The 22,822-nt window shown below is 39.7% G+C and overlaps 1 protein-coding gene across 1 annotated transcript in view; it reads left to right on the top strand.

Annotated features, from left to right (window-relative positions):
- The window catches only part of MLNR (motilin receptor), a 67,493-nt gene that overhangs the window by 15,346 nt on the left and 29,325 nt on the right, over window positions 1-22,822 (top strand). The gene's annotated exons all lie outside the window — the stretch shown is intronic.

Consider the following 22,822-nt stretch of genomic DNA (forward strand, 5'->3'; position numbering starts at 1 on the left):
TGATACAGTGCAATAAAACAAGTGAAAAATTAATACTAAAGCCGTATCAATAGTCTACGGCTATAATATAACAGGTATCACAGCAAAAAGTTGAGCTATGAATGTTCTCAGACCATAAGGGATCTATTAAACGGCAGTGAGGAAATCACGCACCTGTGGTGATTTCCAACATTATAGATTCACCCTAAAGTCCTACAACTCTGCGCTCAGCCTGGCCAAACAAGTCTATTTCTCCTCCCTTGTGTCATCTCACGCATCCAACCCCAGAAAACTGTTCTCAACCTTTAACTCCCTTCTACATCCGCCTGCCCCCCCACCCACTACCAACCTCACTGCTCAAATTATTGCTGATCACTTCAAAAATAAAATTGACACCAGCGATCCTACCCCCCTTCTATTAACAAAAATCTATGCTACTTCCCTCCTGTAACAGAGGAAGAAGTCTCTGCACTCCTATCCTTGGCTCATCTCACAACCTGCCCACTTGACCCTACTCCTTCACAACTTCTTTCCTCTCTCTCTGCTTTACTAACCCCTACCCTAACTCATCTCTTTAACCAATCTCTCACTGCTGGCACATTTCCTGACACATTCAAGCATGCGTCAACCATACCATCCTAAAAAAGCCCTCGCTTGACCCCTCCATGCCTTCTAACTATTGACCGGTCTCCTTACTTCCCTTTGCTTCAAAATTATTGGAACGACTAGTCTATAATCGGCTAACTCAATTTCTCACAACTAACTCCTTACTTGATCCACTACAATCTGGTTTCCGCCCTCAACACTCTACAGAAACCGCTCTTCCTAAAGTAACAAATTACCTGTTATCAGCTAAAGTAAAAGGCCATTACTCCTTACTAATTCTTCTTGACCTGTCCACAGCTTTTGACACAGTTGACCATCCTCTTTCCTAAAAATACTACATTCATTTGGCATCCGAGACACAGCCCTCTCCTGGTTTGCATCATATCTTTCAAACTGCTCATTTTCAGTTTCCTTTAACAAAATATCTTGTGATCCTATGCCTCTCTCAGTTGGAGTACCGCAAGGCTCTGTCTTGGGCCCCTTGCTTTTCTCTCTTTATACATCCTACCTTGGAAAACTTATAGCCTCCTTTGGATTCCAGTACCACCTATATGCTGATGATACCCAAATCTATCTTTCCTCTCCTGATATCTCTAGCTCTTTACTCAACCAGATTTCTGACTGCCTCTCTGCAATTTTCCCTTGGATGTCTTCACACTACCTCCAACTCAATCTGTCCAAAACTGAGCTGCTTCTTATCCCCCCCCCCCCCTCTTTGAGACATCCAACACCTGACATTTCTCTGATGGTTGGAGACTCTATTCTCAACACCTCACCCCAGGTCCGCTGCCTTGGGGTCACACTAGACTCAGAACTCACATTCAACCCACATATTTATTTATTTATAAAATATTTTACCAGGAAGGATACATTGAGATTTCTCTCGTTTTCAAGTATGTCCTGGTACAACAAAACATTGCATTGATACAATAGTGTACAATAAAATACAAAAGCAATAATAATACACAATATATGCAAACATTTAACATAGAACTGGTAGGACATATTTAATCAACCATGACAGGCACATTCTGTTTTGAGATATGTAGATAGGGATCTCTTAAAGGATATTAGGCTTGGGGAAGTTTTTAAAGTATGCGGGAGGCCGTTCTATAATTGTGCTGCTCTGTTGGAAAAGGAGGATCGAGCTGCTTTCTTTTTGTATTGAGGCAAGCTAAATAATGTGCTGTTATTGGATCGGAGGTTATAGGAGGTGGGAATAGCAGGGCAGAGCATTCTGCTCAGGTAGGGTGGGAGCTTCACAGAAAGGCTCTTAAACACAAGGCAGGAAAGATGGAGGGTGCGTCTGGATTCCAGCGACAGCCAGTTTAGTTCTTTTAGCATGTCACAATGGTGGGTCCTGTAGTTACATTGTAGCACAAAGCGGCAGAACGAGTTATGCAATGTATTAAGTTTATTAAGGTGAGTTTGCGGTGCAGGTGCATATACTACGTCGCCATAATCCATGATAGGTATCAACATTTGCTGTACAATCTTTTCCTTAACTGTAGGGCTGAGGCAGGATTTGTTTCTGTACAGGGCACCTAGTTTTGGATAAAGTTTAGATGCAAGTTTTTCTATGTGGAGGCCAAAAGATAGATTGGGGTCTAATAACATACCCAAGAATTTAAAAGAGTGGACTGCGGTCAGCGTGGAATTGGATTTTGGGGGGTGTGAATCAACCCGATCGTACTCGATCGGGTTGAATTGCGGCGATGTCTGTCCGCCTGCTCAGAGCAGGCGGACAGGTTATGGAGCAGCAGTCTTTGTGACCGCTGCTTCATAACTGCTGTTTCTGGCTCGCCAGAAACACCGGGCATCAAGCTCCATTCGGAGCTTGATACATATGCCCCTGTATGTTTGAATTTTGACCACAATGAATACCGAAACTGGTACATTTGAATGAGGTCAGCTGTGATCCAATTTTGGTGTGCTCCTTTTACTCTCACCTTACACAGCGGGGCATGTAAATTCCAAACTTGTAGAAGTTCAGACTGAAAGAATTCAACTGCAGAGTCTAGATCAGGGATTAAGTTTAATCTGTGCCAGGGTAGGTTCTGGATGTCAATTAGAAAAGATTGAAGATTAAATTTTTTGAAGGATCTGGTGATTTTAACCTTGGGATAGGATTTAGTTGCCTTTATTTTGCACACGCAGTACACTAAGCAGTGATCACTGAAATTGTTAGGGAGAACACCTGCCTCCTGGATTCGGTCGGGAGAAGTGGAGAGAATCCAGTCGAGCAGGGTGTGATTATGGCTTTTGATGTTTATGCGAGTTGGTGAGGAGATTAATTGCGTTAGCTGCAAAGATTTAAACAGCGAGCAACAACTATTATTTTTTGGACTCAGCCAATCAATATTAAAATCTCCAAAAACCAAAATTTCACTTTTTGGGTTTTGAGCTATGGTTTCACTATGTGCTATGTAAGAAATGGAATGCACAGGGGAGTTAGGTGGGCGGTAGATTCCTGCAACAATGATTGATTTACTGCACGGGATCTCAATTTTGCCAGAAAGGAAATCAAAGGTGGCAGAAGAGCTATATTTTTGTAAGGGGGTGTACTTTATGGAAATGTCAGCATAAATTACAATGCCGCCTCCTCTCTTTGCTCTATCATTTCTATGGCATGAATACCCATGTATTTCAATGGCAGAGTCAGGTATTTTTGTGGTTAGCCACGATTCAGAGATCACAATGATTTTAGGCTTGTAATGTGAACACAAAGCTTGCAGTGCATCGATTTTTGGTAGTAACCTGCAAATATTACAGTGCACAAAGGCGAGGCCTTTTTTAGCTGGAAGGCTAGAATTGGAATTTGTTGCTGGACCAGGGTTAGGCTCTACATCATTTGCAAGGGCAAGTAACATAAGGAAAAGGAATTTGGAAATCATTTTTGTTTGGCCATATTGTGAATGTGATACTTTATAATTTTGTGAGGTGGGGGTAGGAGGGTTATTTTTAATAACCCTCCACCAGCACTCAGCAGATAAGTTACAGCAACAGAGCAGGCCATGGTGTATGATAATGTGTTTTCCAGTTTGAGGTGTGTGTTTATGGCGGTAATGATAGGAACAAAATTGGAGTGAGAAAAGAGTTATCATGAATAACAGTATGGTCATATTTGGATTCATGTTAGTGGTATAAGGTGTGTAGATGGGGAGGGAAAAAAGTATATACTATTGTTGTGTGATATGTAGCTATTTGTAGGAAGAGAGGGTATGTATTCTAAAGGGTTAAGTAAAAGGAAGGATGTGTTGATTAGTGTTTGCACCTGTCATTTAATGAGAAATAAAGTAGTGTGGGAGACTATCTATAAATGAATAAATGAGCCTGGGGTGGGTGGGTTGAGGGGCAGAGTGGGAAGGAAACTATCTTCCATAGGCTACCTGTTTGCATAGCAGTGGTACAGCTGAGGTGAATATCTGTATTTTCTTATTAAGACTGGGGTGCTTTTAAAATCCGGCTGAAGGAGAGAGATATATTAGTGTCAGATTGTCCTGCAAAAGTTTAAAGGAATGGGGAGGTACTATGTCTATGGATATTTGAGCTAAGGGTCATTTAAGCAAACACAGGGAAAGTTGAAAATTACAGAGATAAGACAGAGGTATTCATGCAGGGGAATAAACCATTAAACAAAGTATAAAAAGATATATATACATATATAAGCACTTACCAAATCCTGCCATTCACACCTACGCAACATTTCCAGAATTCGTCCCTTCCTTACTCAAAAAACTACAAAAATACTTATTCATTCCCTCATTTTGTCACGCATTGATTATTGCAATCTACTCCTAAATGGACTTCCAAAACACCGCCTCTCCTCCCTCCAATCTATTATGAATGCTTCTGCTAGACTGATTCACCTAAGTTGACGATCTACATCAGCTGCTCCACTCTGCCAGTCTCTACACTGGCTCTCCATACACTCCAGAATACAATTTAAAGTATTAGCCCTAACCTACAAAGCACTCAATAGTCTAACTCCCAACTATATTTACTCTCATCGTGAAATATTCCCCATCCCGTCCTCTTCGATCAACCTCTTACCTACGTCTCTACACTCCTGTTATCTCTACATCCCTCTCCCGCCTCCAAGACCTTGCACGTGCTGCTCCAGTCCTCAGGAACTCTCTACCCCACTCCATTAGACTGTCTCCAACCTTGTATAGCTTCAGACAATTGAAAACCCACCTATTCAGAGAGGTTTACCATCTCTCCTCCATATCCGAACGAAACTAATACATGTACATGAACTGCCTGACTCACTGCTGCAAATACAACCGATGTAACAAGCAACCCCAACCTTATGTCTCTGCACCCTAAACCTGTAGACTGTGAGCTCTCCGGAGCAGGGCCCTCTTCCTCCTGTACTAGATTTGTTTTGTTTTGTTATGTTTTGTATTGTATCACAAATCTTTGTCATTGTATACCCCTATCATAGTACCCAGCGCGGAATTTGGTGGCGCTATACAAATAAATGATAATAATAATAATATTAAATGCCTGATGTGTCAAAAGAACCCAGGATAAGGAGAAAATGAATGTATCAACATATATAACACATAGATACTAATAACAAATTGCAACAAAGTAAAAACCCAAGAGCAACGATGTTACTTGTAGAAGAATAGTTCATATATGTTGAACAGATCTGTAGACTGGATGTAAAGTCCTCCCACCTGATCAACAGATCAATCAGACCCAAGGCTGCAATCTTCTTCCAAACACTTGAAGGCAATTCAAGTACAACGGATCTATAGAAAGGAAAGAGCAGAAGAAGGCGCCACAATAGTGCACGTCAGTGTGACTAGGTCTCCACGCACGCAGTAGATAATCGTAATTACAAAGTGAAAAGCACTTGATAAGTGCCACAAATGCCTCCTGGACCTTTAGCAGCTGTCCAGATAACTGTCCTCACGAAGTATAGCAGGTCTCCCATGAAACAGTGCAGCCTGGATACAGGTGTATCACGTCCTTAAGCGGCTTCCTCCACTGTAAGCGTTTGGGATAATTCTGAAGCACGCTATGAAAATGTGCAGTTGGAATAGTAACACACCAGCATTAAATGTCCAGCATATAATTCAAATGATTTAAAAAGTCATGAAGTCGAATGACTAAAAGTGATATAAACTTTAATAAAAACAAATAAAATACACAACTTGTTTCCCGGTCACACTGACCGCTTCATCAGGTGTATAATAAAACACTGGACATTCACAACTTATAATGGCCCCACTCGGCGTCTAATGCCGCTCAGGGTGCATGCGTACAAATTTACTCTTGGCCAATGAGTTTTAGGGTATATGCCGGCTTATACCTGATAGCTCAAAAGCTGAGGAGTGTCAAAAATACAACGGATCTTAACAGGTAATATTGTAATAGAAAAGCCAATAACAATAATAATAAATAGTACAACACTTGAACTGCTTAGCGCAAACAGTGAACACAAGTGAAAAGCTACTCTACAGGGTACTATCAATACAAAATATAGCCAGCAATAAATAATCATTCGCAAACATATATATGTTTACTGTCCGCAATGAAGTTTCTTACATTTATATAAACAATTTCATAGTCGTAATTCAGCAAGGCCGGATATTATAACCAAACCACTCACAAAAAGCCAGAGAATTTGTAGGCATTTAACAAAGAAATATATATATCAAATCATTGAACTATAACCAAACCTCATAACAAATGTTAAATCTTAATCATCAAAAATAAACCATAAATATGTAAATCCCTTTATAGGTAAATATACAATATATGATACTACATTGATAAAATAGGTTATAGCACAAAACATACTCCAAATATTCAAAAATAAATAACGATGTGACATAAAGACCTAATAAAATTTTCAAAGTTTACTTGTCATAATATTCACTCTGAAATATGCACTGGATATAGGGAACAGAGATAAACAACTATCAGGTATAAGCCGGCATATACCCTAAAACTCATTGGCCAAGAGTAAATTTGTACGCATGCACCCTGAGCGGCATTAGACGCTGAGTGGGGCCATTATATGTCGTGAATGTCCAGTGTTTTATTATACACCTGATGAAGCGGTCAGTGTGACCGGGAAACAAGTTGTGTATTTTATTTGTTTTTATTAAAGTTTATATCACTTTTAGTCATTCGACTTCATGACTTTTTAAATAATTTGCATTATATGCTGGACATTTAATGCTGGTGTGTTACTATTCCAACTGCACATTTTCATAGCGTGCTTCAGAATTATCTCAAACGTTTACAGTGGAGGAAGCCGCTTAAGGACGTGATATACCTGTATCCAGGCTGCACTGTTTCGTGGGAGACCTGCTATACTTCATGAGGACAGTTATCTGGACAGCTGCTAAAGGTCCAGGAGGCATTTGTGGCATTTATCAAGTGCTTTTCACTTTGTAAGTACGATTATCTACTGCGTGCGTGCGTGCGTGGAGACCTAGTCACACTGACGTGCACTATTGTGGCGCCTTCTTTTGCTTTTGTCTTCTTTCAACTTCATCTACTATGTTACTATGTAAACTAAAAAAGCCTCATCCAGTGGGGCACTGTATTTAGTTTTTAATATTTTGGTTGATCATATAATTATTCATTATGGGTTCAGGATAAATTTCATTTCTTACCTACACTTTCTTCACACACAATGACAGATGTTTCCATGGTTGCCAAAGTTTGCCTCCTCCATTTTCAGTTCATCTAACAACAAAGACGTTTATCTGCACTTGTATTTATACATCTGTTTTATATTGTTATTACTAAAAGGGAAACTGATAAAGGTTACAGTGACAAGCTTGGCTGCTTAAGTAAAGTGCATAGCTAACAAAATCACTGCCTATCATTTTCAGATTAAAGGGACATAAAAATGCCAGGCACAGCTATTGTACCAGGGTTACTACTCATCTGAATCTTTATACTGAGCGTCTCAATTTTGTTACACACGTATTGTTGCATCCTGTGACAGAAGTGCTGTGCTTTTACAGATCAGTGATTTTTCTGGCTTTTTGACAGCTGTACCTTAAAGGGACATTGTACACTTGATTTTTCTTTGCATAATGTTTTGTAGATTATCCATTTGTATAGCCCATCTGGGAGTGTTTTTGTAACAATGTATATTTTTGCTTTTTTTTTTAATAAAATAACAATGTGCTGATGGCTAAGTACACCTTGATGCTTTTGAGTTCACCTAGAATTATTTTTTAACAAAGGATACCAGGAGAACTAAGCAAAATTGATAACAGAAGTAAATTAGAAAGTTGTTTAAAATTGCATGCTCTCAGAAGAGGAGATAGAGGAGGAGTCTGTGTATAGATCGTGCTGTACAGGCTTTTTCCCCCTGCAGATAATCCAGTGGCGGTTTTTCGCGCCAGGAACCCTAACATTCAAGGGAAAACTCTGCAGCCGGTTTGGATACACCTTGAGAGGCCTCCTACAGTGTAAGCTTCCATCTACGCTGTGAAAGAACTTTCCTACCCAGAGTCAGTCACGGATTGCTGTGTATTTTTAAACTCCTTTAAGGGTTAAGAATCATCTAGGTCTACTCCCTCTTCACACTCCCCACCATGATGGGGGCAGACAGTCAGATCTGCTAGCAACAAACCAACAACTTACTGGTGAGCAACACACTCACCCTAATACGTTTTCTGTGTGGTATTTTGGGCTGACCCCCCAGAGGCACCTGTGGGTCTTGCTCCATTGACTGTCCCCCCCACCCACCGGTGCTGCGTGTGGGGAGCCGACAGTGGTGCGGGACTGACAGGGTCAGGGGTGCTGGAATCACTCTCCTTGATACTAGTCTCTCTTCCCTACCGGTGCTGCGAAGAGGAGCCAACTGTCACTGACGCGGAACCAGAGAGAGCAGGAACGCAAGGGCAGCTTGGGCACAACAGAGTCGGTTGGACCTTTCACATCGCAGCACAACAACTTTAATATGATATAATGAAAGCTGCGCTAGGTTAACATTATCGACAGAGTAGAGGTAAAATCGCCTCTGCTCCTAATCATATTGGGTACAGGACAGTTCCTGACGAAACACATCGTTGGAGCGGTGAATGTGAGGCAGCTCCTGAGCTGACTATATCCATTAATATAAACTATAAAAAATTGAATAGGCTTGGTTATACCGAGACTTTGACTTATTAAGCAGAGGAGCTTTCCTTGATAGCCCTATTCGTAACTGCCACAAAGGGATTAAACACACGCCCCACACAATTCACATAACTCAACGGGTGCTTTCTCCCTGCGGCTGTTTGCTGCTTTTTAAGAAAGAGTGAAAGAACCTCAAGCAATTCAAGATTCATATGTGAAAGCGTTTGACCTTTGAAAATCACATTACTGGAACTCTGTGAACTTAACCCTAATCTTTGCATGCTGGCAAGATAACACTTTTGCCTGCTCCGAGTCCTGAACTTTTTTCCGCTTGATTATTGCTTGATGCTCATAGTTGTCTTATTGTTTACATTATTTTCGCAAATAACCATGTGCTTTCTAGGAACAAATGAGCATAGGAATTATACATTTTGACTTGCTATTACATGAAAGTCTTATTATTAACTTTATAAGGGAATTGTGTGAAGCCCTATGGTTACAAGTAACAAAATAACCATATTAGTCTTACAATTAAATACCAATGGAAGTCCCAGGCTAAGCTATTAAAATCTTGAGATTATAAAGAGAGCTTCTCATTAACGGGATGTTGCAAGTAAATGGATACTCTAATTTAAAGAAAACATATAGTTTACTAGGCTCCCTTAAGTCACTATTATAATTGGCATATATCTCTGCAGGTGAACTATCCTTTTCTGGAGCCTAGCTTAATTTTGCTCCCCAAATATTTGTGGAAATCTTTTCCTGCAAAGCTTATATACTTTTAAAAGTGGATCTTTATTTTTTTGTTGTTGCTTAAATTCAAATATAATGGGGATACCCATATGTCTCCTAGGAATTAAGGTCTCAGTTGCACTCTCTTATGTGTCAGTTCAGTTTTAAAGGGATAGAGAAAGGTGAAAGACCACGAGTTGTCTTTTCCTGGAACCTAGCTAAATTAGGACTCTCAACTATATACAGAAAATTTTGCCCCGAAAAAGTTTTTAAATCTTAGGGGTGAAATATTATTGAGGCCCTGGTAAACGCATCACAGCTGAGTGTATCTTGGGAATATTCCTATAAGCTTCTCAGAAACCTGGGTTTCAGTTGCAATATTATCTGTGTTAGTCTATTACTAACAAAGCTTGGTCCCTACTTCAACAACTGCAGCTGAGATGCTCCTCCCTGGAGCTTAGCCTATATATTGACTCGTAGCTATATATAGGATTATTCTCCTAGTAAAGTTTTTTACAGGCAAGACATCATTGAAATTTTGGTAATTACAACATCTTGGGCTTAATTTTTAAATTTCTCACAACCCAAGTTTCAGGTGTAACATTAGATGGGCAATTGTATTTGAGGTGCTTCGGTCCTAGGCTTCTGCGGTCGCATAATTCTGCTAGTATTAGCTGCCATATTCTGATCTTAATTTTCTCATGGTATTTTTCTCCTACACAGAACAATAGATAAATAATCCCCCCTATTTTCTCACCCCCCTTTTCTTTCTTTTTTTTATCTTGGTTCACTCACTCGAATTTTTTCTTGGCTCATCACAATTTCCATAATTGCACTTCTTTTCATGAATAAGTACATCACTTCACCATCTTTCACTTTAAAAAATAATCCAAGCATGGCAACTAAGAATAGGGAGCGCAGAGGCCTCCGCAGAAACCCACACCAAAACCACCCCAACAAACTGTCAAAATCTCCTGATTACCCAAGATGCTCAAGCCCTAGTATCTAGTATACTAGAAGCCATATCTCCTAAGTTTCATCTTTTAAAAAATGAAATCAAGCAAGATATTCAATCACTAACAACAGAGATAAGGCAATTTTCCAAAAGGCTCCAGGAAGCAGAACAACGAATTTCAGATTTAGAAGACATAACAAATGCTTATATTCCCAAGATTGAGGGCGACCAGAGTGAGATATCCAAAATTCAGGCCAAGGTAGATGACCTAGAAAATAGATCGAGAAGGAATAACCTTAGAATTGTTGGGTATCCAGAATCGCCCAACCAAGAAGATATTATGAAATTCATGACACACACTCTGCCCCAAATGCTAAATATTCCTCCACCTCAGGTACCTGTCCTTATTGAAAGAGTACACAGATTGGGGAGATTCGTGGACAGCTCTGTCAACTTGGCTAAGCCTAGACCAATTATTGCAAGGTTCCTGAATTTCCAGGATAAAATGCTTTTTTTACAATACTATCGCAAAAATCAACCTATTCTCCATAATGGCACTAAAATTTTGCTCTTTCAAGATATCTCTATTGAGACTTCCTCGAAAAGGAGGGAACTCTACCCAATCTGTGGCCGAATGTTAAAAGCCGGGTGGCAGGCCACGGTCATTTACCCTGCCAGACTTAAATTGGCACTTGGGGGCCAAATTTTATTTTTAGACTCTGCAGAGGAGGCAGAGAAAAAGTTAGCTGAACACGGGATCAAATGACATTAAACCAGAGTTCAGCTAGGTCATTGTCCCAAATATCATTTTGATATCATTAATAGTTAAAGAAGCTCAAATAATGAAAATTCTCTTTTTTTATCTACTCCTTCTTCTCCCTTCTCATTCATTTATCCCTCTTATCCTTCCGGGTAGCAATATATGAATAAAGATATTAAATTCACCTCCTGGAACATAGGGGGCATTGTGCCCCTATTAAACAAAAAATGATTTTAACACAGCTTCAGAAACTTAATACCTCTATTGCTTTATTGCAAGAAACACACTTAAACACTGAGGAATCACTGAAATTAAAAACTTCCTGGTGGCAGAGATACTATTTACCCCCTTGCAAAATAGAAAAGAGGGTGTTGCTATCCTTTTGGGGAAGAAATTATCTTATGTTAAATTACTTACATTAGCTGACCCTGATAGCAGATATTTAATATTAAAATTGAAAATTGCGAATTCAACATATACCATCTGTAATCTCGATGCTCCTAATATAATTGATCTTGGTTTCTGGGATTTTCTCCAGGCAAAAATTCTACAGGTAGCAGAGGGAGATTTTAATATGTCCCCTCGATGCCCCTAGACAGGCTCAGACGTGGAGCATCTCAAAAGAAAAGTAAAAAAGATAACTTAGAAACAAAACAATTTAACTCTATTTTTCAAAATCTTGCAGTCAGAGACATATAGAGAGCACAGAACCCGGACATTAGGAACTACACCTGTTATTCAAAAGTATTTAAATCATTGTCAAGAATTGATCTCATGTTAACAAGTGATAGTCTTTATCATACTGGTGCTATAGCGTCAATTTCAGAAATTTGCATCTCGGATCACGCCCCCATAATGCTGGATATCACAAGTGAGAATGCTTACCCAAGAGGGTCACGTTTTTTTTTACCCAAAATATCTTAGCAAAAATTTAAAATTCAGAAAATGGTTAAAAAATAAAATGGAGGGATTTTTTCAATTTAACAGTGGCTCAGCCCCTAGTCTTCTGATCATCTGGGAGACGGAGGAAGCAGTATTAAGGGGAGACATTATAGCTTATATAGCAAAAGTTAAGTGAGACTCCCGATTAAAGGAGAGACAGGTAATAGCCGCAGTAGTTAACGCATATAACAGATATTTATGCTCTCCCGGTGAGGAAAACGGGAAAAGATACATTAGCGCAAAGAGTTAAATTAAATTCAGCAATAAATCGGGCAAACTACTATCCAAGCTGGTGAAAAATTCTAGGCAATCTTTGACAATTGAATCCTTACAGGTCAATAAGAAGCTACTTTTTACACCCAAGGAAATCTCTGAATCCCTATATCAGTATTATAAAACAATTTACTCCTCTTTTTCTCCGGACAGGGCTGCATGCGAGATATTCTGGGAGGACACTCCTATCACAAGATGTAGCCCTGAATTTAAACTTACTCTAAACTCTCCAATATCAGAGCCAAGCTATTCAATCACAAAAATTGGACAAAGCTCCAGGCCTGGGCGCATTACCAAATTAATTTTATAAGAATATGGAGTCATCACTCACTCCTCACTTAACTAAACTCTTTAATTATTTTTACAGTGAGAATGCCCAAATTCCTGCTAAGTTTGTAGCATCGCATACAATTCTTATACTTAAGCCAGGTAAAGATTTGCGCAATAGAGAATCTTATAGGCCTATTGCTCTCCTAAATTCTGACTACAAGATATTCACTTCCATTTTGGCCAAGAGACTGCAGGAGGGGCTTTCAGAGATCATCCATAGAGATCAAGTGGGGTTTCTTCTTAATCGCACTTCAACATCTAAAATCAGACAACTTCTCTTGCTTATTGATTATTTAAAAAATACTGAGGGGAATTTACTGAAAGATCATCCGGATGCCGCAGTATTAACCATCTACGCTGAGAAAGCGTTCGATCGCATCAGTCATAACTACCTGCTAGACACATTAGATCGGTTTGGGCTTAGGAATAACTTTTTGAATCTAGTGAAAAATATCTGTACCCACTCTTTTACTAGTTTAGTCATACAAGGGCAGGAGTCAAATAAAATTAGATTAGAAAAAGGTACTCGGCAAGGTTATCCGCTCTCGCCGCTACTGTTTGACCTTGCAATTGAACCTTTAGCTGTTAAAATCAGAGAACAGATCGAAGGCATTAAAATTTATAAAAAAGAGGTGAAGATGGCTTTATACGCTGATGACTTACTAATATACATGTCCAACACCTCTTCTAATATTCCAAAGCTCCTGGACATAATCAAATTATTTGGTAAATTTTCAGGATTTAAAGTGAACAAACTGAAATCTGAACTGCTATGGCTAAGAAAACAGAGAACTCTTGTACAGATAACCATTTCAAGACATATCTAGGGATTATTGTGTAGGCTAACCCTCAAGATAGGTATGCCTTGAACATTTCTCCAATTTTACTTCAAGCCACTACCTATATGAGAAATTGGCAGAATCTCCCTCTTTCGCTATCAGGACATATTGCTCTCTTAAAATGGTGATCCTACCCAAAATTCTTTATATATTCCAAAACCTCCCTATTTTGTTGAAGTCCTATGATATTAAGAAATTCAACACTGCACTTCGCTGTTTTATATGGCAGTCAAAGAAACCTAGAATATCTCTTCAGAAACTGTCTCTCCCTAAGCAATTTGCTGGCCTTACTCTCCCTGATCTATACCTTTATAATCGATTGGGCCATGGAGTCAGACCATTTTACAGATATTGGACTAGAGTCCAATATGATATACCCATTTTTGCCAGCTTCTTTGCTCCACATTCCTTTCCACTCAATCCCTAAGCAGGTGAAATCACTCAAAACAATATTCACGATAATTCAGGCATGGAGTAGGATCGGAGCATGGGTTGAAGTAAATACCAATATACCTAGACTTCAAACCTTTCTAGGAAATCCAGAATATCAAGAGGGAACACAATCTTTATTACTGCAGAATTGGCATAGGCAAGGGCTCTACTTGGTATCCCAGCTCTTCAACTTAGAGGCAGGTAATATTAAATCTTTTGAAGAGCTGAAACAAGAGTTTGACTTTAACAATCACAACTTTTTTGCATACTTGCAAGCTAGACATTATGCCATGCAGCTAGTCAGTAAATTTTCCTGGAGATGGTCATGGGGCAAGCTTGATAACTGGCCAGTTTTGATTAAAGCAGGTCATCTCTCTATTTGTCCTTGGTACTCTTATCTCGTTTCATATAATGGATCTAATTTGGAGAATTTAGCTCAAAAATGGACAAACCTTATCAACAGTAGCATTGACCAAGAGCTTCATGTGGCATGCTCCCTATCTTCGCTTTTCTGTGCTACTATAGCTGAGACTTGGAGGGAGTCCCACATAAAACTAATACATCAAACTTATTACACACCAGATAGAGGTTATAGATGGTATAATAAAAACTTCAATAAATGCCCAAAATGCAGCTTACCAGCCGCAGATATAATACATATAATTTGGCTTGTCCTAAATTACAGCAATTTTGGAGCAAAATAGATTTTTAGAATTGAGGAATGCATATACACTCCCCTCGAGCTTCTGTTGACAGACATTATCTTTTTGATAAATAGCATCCTATCTTCAGAAAAAAACAATACTTAGTTGAACAGTTAGCTACAGATTTGAACTCAGATCGAGAAATAATATTTTTCTTTAAAAAATGGGCTAAATTTATAAAAATATATTTTCACCTAGCGAAATCAATTTTTTAATATCACCATTTAGAAATACCGAAATAGTTCTACTTAGGTATTTGGTAGCTAGATTGAGGAATGCATATACACATACTCCCTTCATATATTCTCCTTCACATATTCTTTTTCAATTTTCTCTAAAGGGGAGGGGAGAGGGAGGGGAGGGAGGGTTTTTTTTTTTTTTTTCTCTCTCTTTTCTTCTTTTCCTTTTATGTTTTTTGTCCACTTTTTCGGGATCAACCACCGGTTTTGTGATAACCATATTATAAATCACCAGTTTTTTGTTGCTACCAGGTTATAATTATAAAACTCCCAACAATGTACTTAGTAAAGCTTAAGAGCAGTTATCTCAGGATATTTATTTAAATGATATATTTTGCTATACTGATGTAATTTTCAGCTTCCCCTGGCTTACATGGACTTGTGTGAAATTAACATTGTGCTGTTTTTTCAAGGTATTGTTTCTTTTATTTAAATTTCACCACTATTTTTCTTGCATTGTTGGTACAAAATAAAATATAAAATAAAATAAAAAATTGCATGCTCTATCTGAATTATGAAAGTTTAAGTTTGACTTTACTGTCCCTTTAATACAGTTTAAAAGTTACTTAACAAACATAAAAAGCCTACTGGAATAATATAGCAATGCAGCCTCTGCAAAATCATAAAGCTCCCTCTCTGTAGTGTACAATTAAACTAAAGTGCATGATACAGCTTGTCAAGCAGACAACAATATCTGTAAATGTGCACTACTTCTGTCACAGTGTGTGAGAATACTTCAAATCCAAGATGGCGGCACTCAGCATGAAGATGCAGAGCTTCATTAACCAGCACTTTTAAAGAGTCAAAATAAAAGACAGCTTTAAAGAGAGATGCAGGCACAAGGGGAGACACAACAGAATAGTGAGCAGTTTAATGTGCCTTTAATTAATTTGGCTGCTAACAGGTGTGGATTTGTAAATACCTTAACAGTTCTATTTTTCTAGTGTAGATTCTTGTAAAATAATTGATACACTCGTGTATGATTTCTAACCATGCTCTCTGGACCCAGCTGTTTATATGTTTATGGGATGTGCCTGACCCATCACAGGCTTTAAAATTGGACCAGGAGGGACTGTCGAACAGAGGCTGATTAGAAAAGGGGTGCACAGAGGGAGAGCATATTCTGGCTAATAGTATTTCTCTCATATGGGATCTATCAGCTGGGTGTGAACTATAGACATGTGCAACACTAAAAAATTTGTTTAGTTTCGTTTTCATTAGTTAAATAAATAATTTGGTTTCGGCAAATTAGTTTAGTTAAGTTTAAAAAAAATATATATATATTTCGGCAAATTAGTTATGTTATTTCATTTTTTCGGATCCGTTCGTTATTTCTAAACATCAGAATAGAATAATGCATATGAATAAAGAATGGATCCGAAAAAACGAAAGGATCCGAAAAAAACTATTTAACTTAGCATAACTAATTTGCCGCCGATTGCCGAAACAAAATGATCTAAAACCACCACTCCCCCACATCGCCAACACTAACTAAACCTATTAACCCCTAAACCGCTGTACCCCCACATCACCAACACTAACTAAACCTATTAACCTCTAAAGCGCCGTTCCTCGACATTGCGACACTAAATAAAACATTAAATAAAGCTATTAACCCATAAACCCCCGTACCCCCACATCACCAACACTAACTAAACCTATTAACCTCTAAAGCGCCGTAGCCCCACATCGCCAACACTAACTAACTATATTAACCCTTAAACCTAAAACCCCTAACTTTAACATAATTAACATAATTAAAATAGACCTAAATTAAAGTTACAATTATTAACTAACTACCTATTTAAAGTGAAAGTAAATCCTAGCGTTTTACAAATGCTAGGATTTACTATTGAAACAAATAAAGGGCACTTTCATTCATGAAGTATACGATACTTCATGTAGAAAGCTCTTTTATTTGATTCAATCGATTGCCGCTCTTAGCTCCTACAGCAGAGCACGGCTAAAAAACTTTTTGGCTAAGAGGTGACGTTTTCACCTCTTAGCCAATAGCAGTGCGGTAAATCCGGCTCCCATGGGCGATGAAAACGTCACCTCTTAGCCAAAATTTTTTTTAGCCGTGGGCTGCTGTAGGAGCTAAGAGCAGCGACCGATTGAATCAAATAAAGGAGCTTTCTACATGAAGTATCTTATACTTTATGAATGAAAGTGCCCTTTATTTGTTTCAATAGTAAATCCTAGCGTTTGTAAAATGCTAGGATTTACTTTCACTTTAAAAATAAATACAAACTTACCTGTGAAATAAAAATAAATCCTAAGCTTAAACTAAAAAAACCTTACATTACTAAAAATAAAAAAACTAACATTTAAAAAAAATTAAAACTACAATTACAAAAAATAATAAACACTAAAATTACAACAAAAAAACTACCATTAAAAAAAATAACAAACGAAATTATCCAAAATAATAAAATTATTCATATTCTAATACCCCATATAAAAAAAACCCTAATCTATAATAAACTACCAAGGGCTCTTAAAAGGGCCTTTTGTAGGGCATTGCCCTAAAGTTAACAGCTCTTTTGCAAAAAAATAAAAACAAACACCTCCTAACTTTACAACCCCCCCAAAACCCACAAAATAAAAAAAACCTAACTAAAAAAAAACTAATCTAGCTATTGCACTGAAAAGGGCATTTGTATGGGCATTGCCCTTAAAAGGGCATTCAGCTCTTTTACTGCCCTAAAAAAAGCCCTAATCTAAAAAAAAACACCCAAGAAAAACAAAAAAAAACTAATACTCACCCCAATATCGGAAGTCATAATTGCTGATGTCCGGCGAAAGATCTTCATCCCATCAGCGAAGCATCTTCATCCAGGCTGCTCCATCTTCATCCATCGCGAGACCGGCATCTTCTATCTTCTTCATCTCTGCAAAGGCGGAACGGTCAGTGGATGCGCGGGGGTGGAGACGGAGGGGAGACGGAGATGCAGTGGATGCACGGGGGTGGAGACGGAGGTCTATCGGTCTGACGTGAAGGTCCTCTACATGCGATCGTCTGCTGCACACTGAGGATTCAATGCAAGGTACCCCTTTTATATTGGGGTACCGTTGCATTCCTATTGGCTGAAAAACAAAATTTATGCTTACCTGATAAATGTATTTCTTTCTTGACACGGTGAGTCCAAGGATCATCATCAATAACTGTTGGGAATATCCCTCCATGCCAGCAGGAGGAGGCAAAGAACACCACAGCAAAGCTGTTAAATATCACTCCCCTACCCACAATCTCCCAGTCATTCGACCAAAGGGAAAGGAGAGAAAGGAAGTAACACAAGGTGCCTGAGGTTTATATAAAAAGAAACTGTCTGAATACAGGGCGGGCCGTGGACTCACCGTGTCAATAAAGAAATACATTTATCAGGTAAGCATACATTTCATTTTCTTTCTAATGACACGGTGAGTCCACGGATCATCATCAATTACTGTTGGGAACCAATACCAAAACCAAAGGACACAGATGATAAGGGAGGGACAAGACAGGAACCTAAACAGAAGGCACCACTGCTTGAAGAACCTTTCTCCCAAAAGAAGCCTCAGCCGAGGCAAAAGTATCGAATTTATAGAATTTGGAAAAAGTGTGCAAAGATGACCAAGTTGCAGCCTTGCAAATCTGTTCCACAGAAGCTTTATTTTTGAAGGCCCAGGAAGAAGAAACAGTCCTTGTGGAATGAGCTGTGATTTTCTACGGAGGTTGCTGTCCAGCACTCTCATATGCCAAGCGAATAACGCTCTTCAGCCAAAGGGAAAGTGAAGTAGCCGTAGCTTACTGACCCTTGCATTTCCCAGAAGAAGCAAACAAACAATGCAGAAGACTGATGAAATTCCTTAGTTGCCTGCAAATAAAATTTTAGCGCTCGCACAACATCCAGATTATGTAACAAGCGTTCTTTGTGAGCAGAAGGATTAGGACACAAAGAAGGTACAACGATTTCCTGATTAATATTCTTGACCGAAACAACCTTGGGAAGGAAACCAAACTTAGTATGCAGAACCACCTTATCAGAGTGAAATATAAGATAAGGGGAATCACACTGTAAAGCAGAGAGTTCAGAAACTCTCTGAGCAGAGGAAATAGCAACAAGAAACAAAACTTTCCAAGATTACATCTTAATATCTAAAGAATGCATAGGCTCAAACGGAGCCTGTTGTAAAAATGTAAGAACAAGGTTAAGACTCCATGGAAGAGTAAAAGGTTTAAACACAGGCTGAATTCTAACCAAGGCCTGACAAAACGATTGCACGTCTGGCACATCCCCCAAGCACTTATGTAACAAAATAGACAATTCCCGAAATCTGACCCTTTAGAGTACTTGCCGACAAACCCTTCTCCAGACCATCCTGGAGATAGGACAAAATCCTAGGAATCCTTACTCTACTCCAAGAGTATCCTTTGGATTCACACCAATACAAGTATTTACGCCAGATCTTAAGGTAAATCCTGCGAGTCACAGGCTTATGAGTCTGAATCAAGGTCTCAATGACCGACTCTGAAAATCCACGCTTAGATAAAACTAAACATTCAATCTCCAAGCAGTCAGCTTCAGAGAAACGAGATTTGGATGAAGGAAGGGAGCCTGAAGTAGAAGGTCCTTCCTCAGAGGCAGTCTCCAAGGTGGAATGGATGACATTTCCACTAGGTCTGCATACCAAATCCTGCGAGGCCACGCCAGGGCTATGAGAATTATAGATGCCCTCTCCTGCTTGATTCGAGCAATTACTCTTGGAAGGAGAGTGAACGGAGGAAACAGGTATGCTAGACTGAAGTTCCAAGGAACTGCTAGAGCAACGATCAGAAATGACTGCAGATCTCTTGACCTCGAGCCGTATCTCGGAAGTTTGACATTCTGATGAGAAGCCATGAGATCCAACTCCGGCTGCCCCCACTTGAGGGTCAAGCTGGAAAACACATCTGAATTAAGTTCCCACTCCCCGGGATGAAAAGTCTGTCTGCTCAGAAAATCCACTTCCCAATTGTCCACTCCTGGGATGTGGATCGCAGAAAGACGGCAGTTGTGTGTCTCTGACCACTGAATAATTCGGGCCACCTCTGTCATGACCAAGGAACTCCGAGTTCCCCCCTGGTGGTTGATGTAGGCCACCGAGGTTATGTTGTTCAACTGGAATCTGATAAACCGGCCTAAGGCTAACTGAGGCCAGGCCAGAAGAGCATTGAAGATTGCTCTCAGCTCCAAGATGTTTATGGGCAGGACTGACTCCTCCTGGGTTCATAAGCCCTGAGCCTTCAATGAGCCGCATACTCCTCCCCAACTTAGAAGGCTGGCATCCGTGGTCACAATCACCCAGGAGTGTCTGCGGAAGCAAGTACCCTGGGAGAGATGATCCTGAGAAAGCCACCATGGAAGAGAATCTTTTGACGCCTGATCTAGATCTACACACGGAGACAGGTCAGTATAGTCCCCGTTCCATTGTCTGAGCATGCATAACTGCAGAGGTCTGACATGGATCCGAGCAAACGGAATGATGTCCATAGAAGCCACCATCAGACCGATTACCTCCATACATTGAGCCACTGACGGCCATGGAGAGGACTGAAGGGCAAAACAAGAGTAAAAAATCTTTCTTTTTCTGACCTCCATCAGAAAAATCTTCATTAACAAGGAGTCTATTATGGTCCCCATTAATACAACCCTTGCAGCTAGAACCAGAGAACCTTTTTCCCGATTCACCTTCCATCCGTGGGATCAAAGAAAAGACAACAAGATCTCCATATGAGATTCTGCTTGTTGAAAAGATGGCGCCTGAACCAGAATGTCATCCACATAAGGTGCCACTTCAATGCCCCAAGATTGAAGCACAGCTAAAAGAGCCCCAAGAACCTTTGAAAAAATTCTGGGAGCTGTGGCAAGGCTGAATGGAAGGGCCATGAACTGGAAATGATTGTCCATAAAGGCAAAGCTCAGAAACCTGTGATGGTCCCTGTGAATGGGAACATGAAGGCATGCATCCTTTAGGTCTATGGTTGTCATGAACTGAGCCTCTTGTACCAAGGGAAGAATGGAGCGTATAGTCTCCATCTTGAAGGATGGCACTCTGAGACACTTGTTTAGATCTAGGATTGGTCGAAAAGTTCCCTCCTTTTTGGGAACTACGAACAGATTTAAGTAAAATTCCAGACCCCTTTCCTGAAAGGGAACAGGAACTATTACCCCCAGGGCGGCAAGGTCCTTGACACAATGTAAGAATGCCTCTCTTTTTATCTGGTCTTGTAATGCTTCCATCATAGCCTGTCATAAATGACATCATGGCCCCTCCTATTTTTCAGCCTATTTAAACTGCACATCTCTAGATATCATTGCTTGATAATTTTGTTCACACAGATTGTAGTTGTTACTGCCCCTGCTTGCTCTAGGACAACTTCCTGTGATTACTTCCTGTTTCCAGTTCAAGTCAAGCCTCTGCTGCATCAGGATCTTTTCACTAACTGAAGCTGCTTTTCCATTCACTACATCCAGCTCACAGCTCTTCTGCATGTTTCCTCTCACAGTAGCTGCTTGTTCCCTGCATTTCCAAGGATTACAACTAATCGCAAGTATTTTCATTTCATACAATGAACTGTGCTAACATTGGGCGCGATCACATATACGGCGCAGGTTTCGGCGCAAGCGTGGGAACCTGCACCGCCCGTAATTTCACCTCGCACATCGGGGTATTACATATAATGCGCTGTTAGATGCTAAACTGGCGTAAGTAGGACAAACTGGCTATCCTCTGAAATGTGCGCAAATACACATTTTAGTCGTTGCAAGTAACTTACGCCAGTATTTTATCCACGGAAAGTGTCAATAAAGAGTAGTTTTATGCAAATTAGGCTAACACTCATAAAAATGAACCGCGATTTCATATAAAAATGCGACACGTAATTATGCTATTCAAAATTCATATATAAACCCATATATAAAGAGATGAAGATTTGAAGTCTATTTTGTATCCCTGGGAGACAATGTCCACCGCCCAGGGATCCGGTACATCTCTTATCAGAGCCTGGGAAAAAAGAGAGAGTCTGCCCCATACAAGATCTGCTCCCAGATCGGGGGCCAACCCTTCATGCTGACTTGGAATCAGCTGAAGGCTTTTTAGATTGCTTTCCCTTATTCCAGGACTGGTTGGGCTTCCAGGAAGGCTTGGCTTGATCTTGCTTGGAGGCGGGGGAGGAAGACTTGCCTTTATAGGTACAAAAGGAACAAAAATTACTGTGATGTCCCTTCTGCTTATTCTTTTTATCTTGAGGAAGAAAATAACCCTTCCCGCCAGTAATATTTGAGATAATTTCCACCAAAACAGGTCCAAACAAGGTCTTACCCTTGTAAGGAATAGCCATGAGCTTAAATTTAGATAAGACATCCGCAGACCAGGACTTCAACCACAAGGCCCTGCGGGCTAGGACCGCAAAACCAGAAATTTTGGCTCCCAGTTTAATAACCTGTAAGGAAGCATCTGTAATGAAGGAATTGGCTAACTTGAGAGCCTTAATCCTGTCCTGGATCTCATCAAAAGGGGTATCCATCTGAAGAGATTCAGACAACGCATCAAACCAGTAAGCCGCAGCGCTGGTAACAGTGGCGATACTACTGAGCTGCTTAAATCCTATTGGCTGTTTAAATCAACCAATAGGACTTAAGCAGCTCTCATTCTTCTGCTGGGATGAAGATCTTTCGCCGGACTTCAGGGTTAGTGTTAGGGGGTTTTTTTGGCCGGAAAAAGAGCTGAATGCCCTGTTTTTTTTAGTTAGTTTTTTTTTTATTTTGTGGGTTGGGGGGTTGTAATGTTAGGGGGTGTTTGTTTTAATTTTTTGCAAAAGAGCTGTTAACTTTAGGGCAATGCCCTACAAAATGCCCTTTTAAAGGGACAGTCTATACCCAGTACAACATTGTGTTTCCTTATTAGTG

This window comes from Bombina bombina, chromosome 3, assembly GCF_027579735.1.
Source record: "Bombina bombina isolate aBomBom1 chromosome 3, aBomBom1.pri, whole genome shotgun sequence".
Taxonomy (NCBI): domain Eukaryota; kingdom Metazoa; phylum Chordata; class Amphibia; order Anura; family Bombinatoridae; genus Bombina; species Bombina bombina.